We start from the raw sequence: 12,276 nt of genomic DNA, 5'->3' as shown, positions 1-12,276 counted from the left end.
CTTACAACTTGCACATCGTGTTGTCCTAATTGTCTATTAAGGTCATTTGCTACTGAATCTGCTACAAAATTTCGATTTTTTCCATCTTAAATCAATATTTAGAGTTTTAAGAACAGAATGGTAGTTAAATGAATCGATTCGGAAATAGGAAACATCTTTAAAAACAAATTTAAATATATGTCAATGTGTGAGGGTTTGCAAATGTGTTGGTTCAAATTGCTCTGAGCACTATGGGACTTAACATCTGTGGTCATCAGTCCCCTAGAACTTAGAGCTACTTAAACCTAACTAACCTAAGGACATCACACACATCCATGCCCGAGGCAGGATTCGAACCTGCGACCGTAGCAGTCGCGCGGTTCCGGACTGAGCGCCTAGAACCGCGAGACCACCGCGGCCGGCAAATGTGTTGGAAAATATGCCTTATGGAAGAACTGTAGAAATTGAAAAGTTAGAGCGTGATGGTCATGTCCAAAAGAGGATGGGCACACGTTTACTAATAAAAGATATGAAGGGGAAAAAGCTCAGTTACAGCAAAGCAATTGGTGGTCGGGGTCGTCTTACTAAGGCAGAGGTGGACAAACTGCAGCTCTAATAATAGGTTTAGCCATAAGAAGGAATTGAGACAATGTTGAGGCCATGAAGAAAGCAGTATGGGCTACCTTTTTCCATAAAGCTTCTACGGATGACCACCCACAGTATGCTCTCTGCGACAGTGGTGTAGACACATGGTGTGGATACAAAAAAGGAACAGCAAATGGTGAGACTTATGCACACCATCACTCCCTGCCATTTGAGGTAATGGAAGCAATTAAGCCCATATACAGGGACCTAAGTGACACTAAACTATTGTCACGGTGCTTACATGGAAAGACACAAAATGTTAATGAATGTTTCAACCATGTGATATGGAAACGCCTGCCTAAAACTGTGTGTGTTGGTTTCAATACCATGAGATTGGGTTATTAGATGCAGTTATTTGCTGTAATGATGGGGCAGTTAGCATATGTGATGTTTTAGTGTTGTCGGGACTAGCTTCTGGTTTCAATATGAGACAAGCACTTATGGCAATTGATTCCCTGAGAGTGGCCGAAGGCGAAAAATTGGTTCTTGGGGCAACTAAAGAGGCCAGAATAGCAAAGAGGAGCAAGAAAAGGAAGAGAGAAGATGAACACACAAACCAAGAATATTATGTAACTGGAGGGTTTTAAGAACAACAGAGATGAGTAACAGATTAAATGTACCTTTAAACTGAATTTCCCAAGAATCAAATTTTCTGACGTTTATTTTACGCAAAAAAAAAATTGAGCTAGAGGTTTGAAATTTTTTGTGGTATTTCAGGCTACGAGTACCATTTGGAGAAAAGTAGTTTACTATCAAGAGGAAAAATATAGCCTTATTAATTATAAAAACATTACCTTAATTTTGATTGTCTCATTTATGTACTTATAGTATAAAAACTATTGATTGAAATCATTTGATTGTATTCCACTTTTTAAATAACAGTTTCATAAATGAGTGAACAAAGTTTTAAGCATCTAAGAGAAGTAGTTAATAAATCTATAGACTTCAAACATAGACTGGTAGGAAAAATTTTAAATTACTGACCGACATAAATATTTACATAATGAAGTTTATATCAAAGCTATTCTGATTATTCTTATACCAAAATCTTCATCCTTAAAACACTTTCATCGTCTGGAATGGCAAGCATCACGTTGTTGTCCACGTTATAAACCATCGATGCCAACAATCAACGTGGTAATCGTTCAAATATTATTCATAAATCAATAGCATAGACATCTGAAGAAATTCACATTACGGTAATCAATATATATTTTTTTAAAAAAGGAAGTGTACAACGTGCGCGCCACTAAAGCTCAGAAACGAGTACCGGTACGATCAAGAGAGTTATATGATGTGGTAGCCCTCTGTCCCCCCCATAAATGAAGAAGGTTCCTGTTTTCACCTGAAGGGCGTGCTTTTGAAGACATAAGGGCTGGGAAATTTCGCCTTCTAGAAATTTCTAGAACATTTCAGAACATTCAAGAGCATGCCACAAAATTCCAGAATGCTCCAGAATGTTTAACAATGATTCAGTATGTTCTGGAATGTTCGGGAATAATTTGGAACATTCGGAAAGATTCCAGAATGTTCGGGAACACCCGGAACATCCCACATCACTATGGAGCATCCTAGAACACTCGAATGTTGTGGAATGTTCAGGAACATTGTGGACTATTCGAAACCTTTTTGTTACGTTCTGGAATTCGCCACGGGTGGGGCTACCTACTCATTGGTAAAGACCCGTAGTGGGTTCGAACGTCAGTTTCTTACCAGTGACAAAGGGAGGAAGCGAAAAAGTAGTGCTGTGAGTGAATGTTTAACAGTGAAGTGCGAGCAATCAAAGTAATACAGTGACTGAATGTAAATCGAAAATAAATTGTGAAAAGTGTATAAAGTGTACTTAGTGTATTTGTTAATAAAAAGTTTATTTATCTTTTAGACAATGCCCAAACGCAAAGGAGGCGGAGATCTTGCCAGTTCTGAAGAAAAACGGCGAAAACAAAAAGGGCAGCGAAGAAAACGAAACAGGCGAAGAGCGCGAAGCGCGTTTAACTTTCAAAGAACGACAACGAAGAAATGAACGGATTGAAAAATCAAGAATTGCGACACAATCTTATACTAAAAGACTGCGAACTTAAACCAGCCATTAAAATATCACCCTACGAAAAGAGCGGACGAGGACAAGTAAACAGTACAATCGAACAACTAGAGTATCCCACTGCGACCCGACGAAATAATATGACAAACATTGTAATTGGAAAAATGGATAACATGTTCCAATTTTGCAATGCGAAAAACTTCAGTAGAAAAACATCAGGATCCTGTTAACTGTAAGTAGTTAGAATATGTTTCTAATAATACTGTAAGTAGTAATAATACATTTTCAATAATTTTTTACCTCTTGTGCTTTAAAGTTCATCCTTTTATCTCAACTACCATACAATTTCATATCAACTCCCTGATCAAAACCTGGTACCCCCAGCTAGTACCTAATTTTATTGCCACTGCATGTGGATCAACTTGCTGTTTTCTTTTTCTTTTCTTCTTTTTCATGCAGTACTAAACTGTTATATATTATACTTGACTTGCCACAGTTCAACGAATTCCTGTAGTTACTCACTGAAACTGCACTGAAAAAATAACTGACAAACATTGAATAAAACATCGTACATAGTTTATTGTGTTCATGAAGTACTGCAAGTCGGTTCAGATCCTGTCCATTAGAGAGAGTGATTCATTTTAACCAAATCCCAACGAGCTGAAAGTGGGGTGGGGGATTCCCAATTGAGAATATTCTTGTGTTTTTCTGAGATCCACGGAGAGCCTCCCAGAACTTTATCAGAACTGTAAAATGATGGGTAGCTTTAATTAGTTTTTGCAACATTACGCTGCAGACCACACATATAGTGTATGCGTGTATAGCTGTTAGTGTGTGACACAACGCAGTTGATTGTACGCTTATGTGTAACTGTGCATCTCGCAGTGAACCTTTAAATACTTTAGACTGTGTCCTGTCGCGCCTGGTGTCTAGCGGCAAAGCACGTGACTGGAAACAAACATCGAATCGCAGTCGGACCGTGAATATTCGCCAAAAACGACCCTTGGTTCGGAGTCCACGTTAAACTGTAGGTCCCCTTTCCATAATATTACTGGGGTAGATTGGGGACATGCAAGTCGCCGAAGAGGCATCCAATTGAAGGACTTGCGCCGGAAGGTTAATCCACACGAAATTATTGTATTCCTGTCCTGAAGGACACAGTGGGCTGTCTGAGGTCTGCACCATATAGATCGCGATTCCTTTTAGGCCAAATCTCAGCAGTCTAGGACTGGGACAGAGGGTTTCCCCAATTGGTAATATTTGAGAGGGATTTCCTGTTCTGGCAACCGAGTTTCCCATCTGGGAGGGGATGATTAACCACCCCATCGTTTGCCTTACAACCAAATACAACTTCCAAAAACTTTATCGGAACTGTTAGATTGGATCAAGATTTATTAATAATTTATTTCTGGAACAAATGTGAAGTTCTACAAAAACTCTTGTGACTCATCGCTGCATGACATTCGCTTGTCTTACCTAACATATAAACACTTCCGTATGAAACCAGAAGTAGATCCAGCGTGGAGTGCAATAATTCTTGTGCCCTTTACTCCCGAAAATCAGTGCTTCCGCGGGAACTTTCACCGGCCCATCTTTTCTGTCAGAATGATTGATGTTAATCCGCGTTTCACCCAGTCACACAATTCCTCAGTTGGAACGATCATAATGTCTCCTTAAAATTGACAGCGCCACGCAACAATATCATTTCGTTCCACAAAACTCTGCGCCCATCAGTAAGTGCCTTTAGTTATCTCCACGTTATCTGCAGATCTTTCCATTTAGAGACACATAAGGGACTCCATTGGTCTCTTTTTCGAAAAATTCCCGGACAGAGACAAAAACTCACGCGTCAAACTACGCAAAATGTGGGCTGATCAGTAACTTTCTGTTTTTCTGCGCCCTTCCACTGCTAGCTTCAGATATTCTGTAGTGTAAAATTGACATTCCAGAAACAGAAATAAAGCATGCAGCGAAAACTAATCAAGAGGGTTACGTTACAATGCGCAAGCATCTCTGCAAATTATTCGTAGTGGCATCTGAAATGGAGGGGCAGAGCGGTATAACAGCAGTGAACAGAAGAAGGAAACCATTCCATATTCTGTTTCGTTGTTGCCATGGTAGATGTCCTGTAAACAACTCGCTGTCATTTTTTTATGCTGATAAAGGTAGTGTGTTCATGTATATGCCAGAGGACATACGAGACGACGATGCATGGAGCCTTCAATGACTAATGTAGTAGAATCTTACCTGAACACCTCACACAAAACCCAAAGAAATTCTGGTTATATGTCAGTCGCACCAAAGTTAGTGTCCAGACTTTCGAAATTCATTTTATGTTTGAGTTACCCTCTCTGTTAAAGTGTACCGTAGATCTCGAGCAACAAACAGTGCAAAGTAGTCAGTTGAAAGAACAAGTCACCCATTAACGAGAAGGGTAGCAGAAGATATCTTCATAACCACTGATCATTATCTCTAGCATCCATCTGTTGTAGAATTTTAGAACATATTATGAATCCAAACTAAATAAGGTATGACGAACAGAATGACCTTCTCCACGCCAACCAGCATGAATCCCGAAAACATCGGTGCATCATACAAAAGCCAATTCGCGCTTTGCTCACACAAAATTCTGAAAGCCATGGAGCTAGGCAGTCAGGTAGCTGCAGTATTTCTTGAGATGCGACAAGAATTTGACTCAGTGTCACGCAATGCTTTTTGACGAATGTGTGATCACAGGCGGCATCAAACAAAATTTGTGATTAGAATCAGGCTTTTTTGCTGAGGAAGACACAGCATGTTAACTTGGCGAGTCGTCGACAGCTGTATGAGTAGCATCAGACGTGACACAGAGAAGCGTGTTGTTACCATTGCTACTCACGATGTACTTTGAGGTGACGAAAGTCATGGGATAGCGATATGTACGCACATAGATGGCGATAATATCGCGTACAAAAGGTATAAAACTGCAGTGCAGGTGATTCATGTGAGAATGGTCCCGATGTGATAATGGCCAATTGGAATAGAGATCAACGTAAACAACATTTCCGCCCTTTTTATTGCTCTTGAAAACCACACATTGCATGTTATACCACCAGACAGCAAGACCTTCAGAGGTCGTGGTCCAGATTGCTGTACACACCAGTACCTCTAATACCCAGTAGCACGTCCTTTGCAATGACGCATGCCTGTATTCGTCGTGGCATACTACCCACAAGTTTATCAAGGCACTATTGGTTCAGATAGTCCCACTCCTCAACGGCGATTCGGCGCAGATCCCTCAGAGTGGTTGGTGGGTCACGTCGTCCATAAACAGCCCTTTTCAATCTATCCCAGGCATGTTATATAGGGTTCATGTCTGGAGAACATGCTGGCCACTCTAGTCGAGCGATGTCTTTATCCTGAAGGAAGTCATTCACAAGATGTGCACGATGGTGCTGCGAATTGTCGTCCATGAAGACGAATGCCTCGCTAATATTCTGCCGATATGGTTGCACTATAGGTCGGAGGGTGGCATTCACGTATCCTACAGCCGCTACGGCGCTTTCCATGACCACCAGCGGCGTGCGTCGGCCCCACATAATGCCACCCCAAAACAGCAGGAAACCTCCACCTTGCTGCACTCGCTGGACAGTGCGTCTAAGGCGTTCAGCCTGACTGTGTTGCCTCCAAACACGTCTCTGACGATTGGTTGAAGGCATATGCCACACCCATCGGTGAAGAGAAAGTGATGCCAATCCTGAGCGGTCCATTCAGCACGTTGTTGCGCCCACCTGTACCGCGCTGCATGGTGTCGTGATTGCAAAGATGGACATCGCCATGGACGTCAGGAGTGAAGTTGTGCATCATGCAGCCTATTGCGTACAGTTTGAGTTGTAACACGACGTCCTGTGGCTGCACTAAAAGCATTATTCTACATGGTGGCGTTGCTGTAAGGATTCCTCCGAACGATAATCCGTAGGTAGCGGTCATCCACTGCAGTAGTAGCCCTTGGGCGGCCTGAGCGAGGCACGTCATCCACAGTTCCTGTCTCTATCTCCCCCATGTCCGAACAACATCGCTTTGGTTCACGGTGAAGAGAAAGTGATGCCAATCCTGAGCGGTCCATACAGCACGTTGTTGCGCCCACCTGTACCGCGCTGCATGGTGTCGTGATTGCAAAGATGGACATCGCCATGGACGTCAGGAGTGAAGTTGTGCATCATGCAGCCTATTGCGTACAGTTTGAGTTGTAACACGACGTCCTGTGGCTGCACTAAAAGCATTATTCTACATGGTGGCGTTGCTGTAAGGATTCCTCCGAACGATAATCCGTAGGTAGCGGTCATCCACTGCAGTAGTAGCCCTTGGGCGGCCTGAGCGAGGCATGTCATCCACAGTTCCTGTCTCTATCTCCCCCATGTCCGAACAACATCGCTTTGGTTCACTCCGAGAAGCCTGGACACTTCCCTTGTTGAGAGCCCTTCCTGGCACAAAGCAACAATGCGGACGCGATCGAACGGCAGTATTGACCGTCTAGGCATGGTTGAACAGACAATACGAGCCGTGTACTTCCTTCCTGTTGGAATGACTGGAACTGATCAGCTGTCGAACCCCTTCCGTCTAATAGGCACTGCTCATGCACGGTTGTTTACATCCTTGGGCGGGTTTAGTGACATCTCTGAATAGTCAAAATGATTGTGTATGTGATACTATTTCCACCGTCAACGTCTGTCTTCAGGCGTTCTGGGAACCGGGATGATGCAAAACTTTTTTTGACGCGTGTATTTTGAAGGCGGAACAGTAGCTGGAGCTAGATGCATGGGACATGACATTTCGGAAATCGTTAAGGAATTCAATATTCCGAAATCCACATCGTCAAGAGTGTACCGAGAAAGACAGGTTTCAGGCATTACCTTTCACCACGGACAACGCATTGGCAGACGGCCTTCACTTAACTACTAATAGCAGCAGCGTTTGCGTAGAGTTGTCAGTGCTAACAGATAAGCAACACTACATAAAATAACCACAGAAATTAATGTGGGATGTAGGACGAATGTATCCATTAGGACAGTGCTGCGGGAATTGGCGTTAAAGGGTTATGGCAGCATACGACTGACTCGAGTGCCTTTGGTAATAGCAAGACGTCATATGCAGCGCCTCTCCTCGACTCGTGACCAAATTGGCTGGACAGTAGAAGACTGGAAAAGCGTGGCCTGGTCAGATGAGTCCCGATTTCAGTTGGTAAGAGCTGATGATAGGGTTCGAGTGTGGCGAAGATTCCAAGAAGCCATGGACCCAAGTTGTCGACAGGGCACTGTGCAAGCTAGTGGTGGCTAATGGTGTGGTCTGTGTTTACATGGAATGGACTGGGTCCTCTGGTCCAACTGAACCGACCATTGACTGGAAATGGTTACTTTCGGCTAGTTGGAGACCACTTGCAACGATTCATGGTTTTCGTGTACCCAAACAACGATGGAAGCTTTGATCGATGACAATGCGCTATGTCATCGGGTGACAATTATTCGTGTTTGGTTTGAAGAACATTCTGGACGATTCGAGCGAATGGTTTGGCGACTCAGATCGCCCGCCATTCTCCCATAGAACATTTATGGGACATACTCGAGAGGTCAGTTCGTGCACAAAACCCTGCACCGCAACACTTTCGCAGCTATGGACGGCTGTAGAGGCAGCGTGGCTCAATATTTCTGCAGGAGACTTCCTGGGATTTGAGTCTATGGCAAGCCGAGTGCTGCACCACCGTGCAAAAGGAGGTCCGACACTGTATTGAGGTAGCCCATGAGTTGTCACCTCAGCCTATTTTCAGTGTGAGGATGTGACAGAAGTAACTTCTTGTTACAATATTCCAGAAATATGAGGATATTTTCAGCAATTATGTAATCAAAATGCATTACCTGTGAGTGTTTTTCCCATGGACGGTGCTTTAAAAAATTATTCACGAACCTCCCATCATGTAAGAAATGGATCAGCAAGCAATCGACAATGACTGAGAATAGTATGTGTAATAATATTGTGGACCACCCTACATTTCAAAACGTGAAACAGTGTGTTGTGTGTGACTTATTTATTGTAATATACTGTACGTCTGCATAAAAATAAAGTCTTGCAAGGAACAGCAATTTTTAACACGGTAGCCAGTCTGCTAGTGTTAAAATAGTTCATTCCACAGACACGTAGGTATATCTTGTATTTTATAGCGGTGTGAGTACTAACTCAGGTTTCAAGAAAGGGAGAGATTAAAACAACACTCTCCCGACGCCTAACAAAAATGTTTAGGCCTATATGTGGGTTTAATGTCTGTCTGAAAATGTCTAATTTTTTTCTTCACAATAAAGCATCCTAGTTACTGAAGGCAGTAATAATAACTGACAAATTACGTTCTAATTTAATGCTCCAAGTGTCTCTCCTCTCCGATCTACAACAAAAAATGTTTTATAATTACAGTTAATGCAAATTACAAATGGTTTAAAATTTAAAAAGCTTCAATATTGTTAAGAAATTAGTTAAGTTGTAGAGAGTGGACCGTTGGAATTTATAAGAAATGCTCTTAAGTATTGTACTGACGTGGAATTTAATAGCATTAAAATGTTTTAGAAGGACTTTATACTAAACTGAAAAAAAACAGTATTTTAATGCTATTAAATTCCACTTCAGTGATTTATGCTATACTTAGGAACATTTCCACTCTCTGCAAATGTAATTTCTTAAGAATCTTGAAGCTTTCTGAACTCAAATTTTAAACCATTTGTAATTTACACCAATTGATGTTATAAAATAATTTTTGTTTAAATCTGAAGATGGGCAGTTGGCCCAAAACCGGTCGTGGAAATAAAAGAAAGCGATCTGGAGACTAATTTGGGTACTTCTTTGTAAATAGGCCTAACAACCGCGGTAATTCCATCAAGACGAATTGTCTAGTTCTTACTTCACTCTTTGGGTGAGATTTCACACCCTTTTCTTTAATTTCAGTTCTTTTTCACAGCGTTTTGTTTAAGGGGATTAGCAGAAATTCTCTCTTCAGTTGCGTCTCTTTGTAATATTGCTTTCCTTGTGGGATATGTTTTGGCTTTGTTCTCAGCATTCTAGAACGAAAATAGCACGGGTCAGTCCTATTAACAAAATGGTCCAAAATCTGGCTATCCTACGATCACCTTATCTGCAGGTGGAAACTGCTCAAAATGCGTCAGTTAGGCTGGAGTCTTGGCAGCTTATACAATTTGTGACTTTCACGAGACGCTGAGCAAAATAATTGTCGTCGCTCTACCTGTGACGACGTGTTGTAGAGTGTTAGCGAGTGGCAGGTGCGAGATTTTCCAGGTTAGTGGACATTACGGACGTAGGTACAGGGAAAACTCAGGTCCAGGCTCCCTGCCGCGGCGGGACCAGCAGGTACGCGAAGCTACATCAGACACCAATATGCACGCAAGTAAGGACAATCTCCCACCACCAATGGGAACAATGGAGAACCAATCACCTACATGGCCCAGACACCAGTAAACGCAGATCCACCTACGCGAAGGAAAATAGTCAACAAATTAAGCAGAGAACGCGAGAAGACGACGAAGAAAAAGGCATTAGAAGAAATCAGAAGAATCCAACAAGAGCTTCTATGGACGAAAGCAGTTGAGGGGAATGCAGCGAAGGGGAATCGAGCGACGTTTGACACTCACATGAAAAAACGAGACACCACAGAAAAAGATGACTACCAATAACAAGTCATCAACGTCTCCTCTCGAAGATCCAGACGCGGGACGACAGCGGAAAGGACACATGAACAGAGAAAAAGATGAACATCGAGACAATTAACAAATACGACGCCTTGGAAACAGCGTCAAACAAGCCACCTGCACCACAGGCCAGAGAGCCACAAGACAGTGTTGAGAAGAAATATTGGGTACCACCACTAGTCATCCACTATGGGTCAAACCATGAAAAACTCACAAAGGCCATCAAAAACCTGATAGAAGGAAAGCTCAGAGCGATCCTCAGCTGAGACAACATATCATACCATGTATACCGTTTCGACAGCTTAGAAGACAACGCATGATGATTCAACTTTTGCTAAGTCAACAAAATACCGTTTTATACCCATCAACAACCGGACAAAACGGAACTGAAAGTTGCCATCAAATAGTTGCCACGAGGCACAGAAGGAAAAAAAATAGTCCTACAAGAACTTCGAAACAAAGGATTCACGGTCCGAGAACATCAGTATCACAAGAAGGATCCCAAAACTGAACAGCTAATTCTGCAGCCTTTATTTATGGCTACTCTGCCAAATAATCCAGGAAATCAGAAACTAGATATATTTGAGTTGCGTAAAAGTCACAAAAGAGAATTATATTCCACGAGAGCTCCCCTCGGTGTAAAAGTTGCCGAAGATGAATGCATACAAGAAACTACTGCTGGCTACAGGCAAGTTGCGTTAGATGTGGACGACCCCACAACAGTGAAGGTTGTAGCCACCTGAAGGACAAACCAGCCAAATGTGCAAGCTGCACAGAGGATGTTTATCCAGCAGATTGGAAAGGATGCAAGAAAGCCCAGGAAGCCGTACAAGCCCACAAGACACGAACCAATGTTAAACCAAAAGCTACAACTTTGCCTGCAGCGAAAACAGTGACACCATCAATGACGACAGAACCAATTGTGACGACACCAACCAGCACATCAGTCAGTGGGGGCAACCAAACACCAAGATTCAAGAAGAAAGCCCTCAAGAGGAAAACGGTATTCAAGTGTAATGAGCAAACGAGACGACGAGATTGCAACCACCTCAGACAACAATGCAGAAAAACCGGAAGCTGGTGAAGGCCTGTCAGAAATAACCGAACTGTTAACCTTGCTAAAAACAGCAACTTGTTCCAAAAATTGTTCGACCTGGGTAGGAAGCTGAGGAAAGCACTTTTCACCTTTACTGAGATGATTATCTTAGTCGAAGAACTAATGAACATCGATGACTGAAAAAAACCACATACCATGGAAAGATGATGCACGAAAGATTTTTAAATCTTCTTCTGGAATGCAAATGGAGTTAGAAACAGGAAAGAAGAACCACAGTACTTTGTCTCCACTAACGATACTGATGCTCTGTTATTAACAGAAACACATCTCCGCAGGTCTGAAACTTTCCGACTACGGAATATGACAAGTTATAGAGCGGACAGACAAAATAAAAAAGGACGTGGGATGACAGTTTTCCTTCTCAACATCACGCATCAGGAAGAAAGGCTGTGATCATTACAACATGAGGCAACAGCAGTAACCATTTGGGCAATAACAGGACAAGTAACATTGGTAGCAGCATTTTCAAGACTAAATACTCAGCCAATACCTCGAGACCTACATATGATATTTCACGATTCCTACAAAGTATTTCTCGGTAGCGACCTCTGTGCCAAACATCCGATATGACACTCAGCAGGAACAAGTCCACAGGGGGAACAGCTGTTGAATCTGGAGGAAGACCTTGATGCCACCTTATGGGGACCTCTCGAGCCTGCCCATAGTCCACTACAAACTAATCATCGACATGGTATATTGGAAATAGCGATACTTACGGGCATAACAGTGAGCCCAAGTTGACGACAGTGGTGAGCCTTACTTCTGATCAG

This window comes from Schistocerca americana, chromosome 3 (genome assembly GCF_021461395.2).
Source record: "Schistocerca americana isolate TAMUIC-IGC-003095 chromosome 3, iqSchAmer2.1, whole genome shotgun sequence".
Taxonomy (NCBI): domain Eukaryota; kingdom Metazoa; phylum Arthropoda; class Insecta; order Orthoptera; family Acrididae; genus Schistocerca; species Schistocerca americana.
This window is presented reverse-complemented; position numbering follows the sequence as displayed.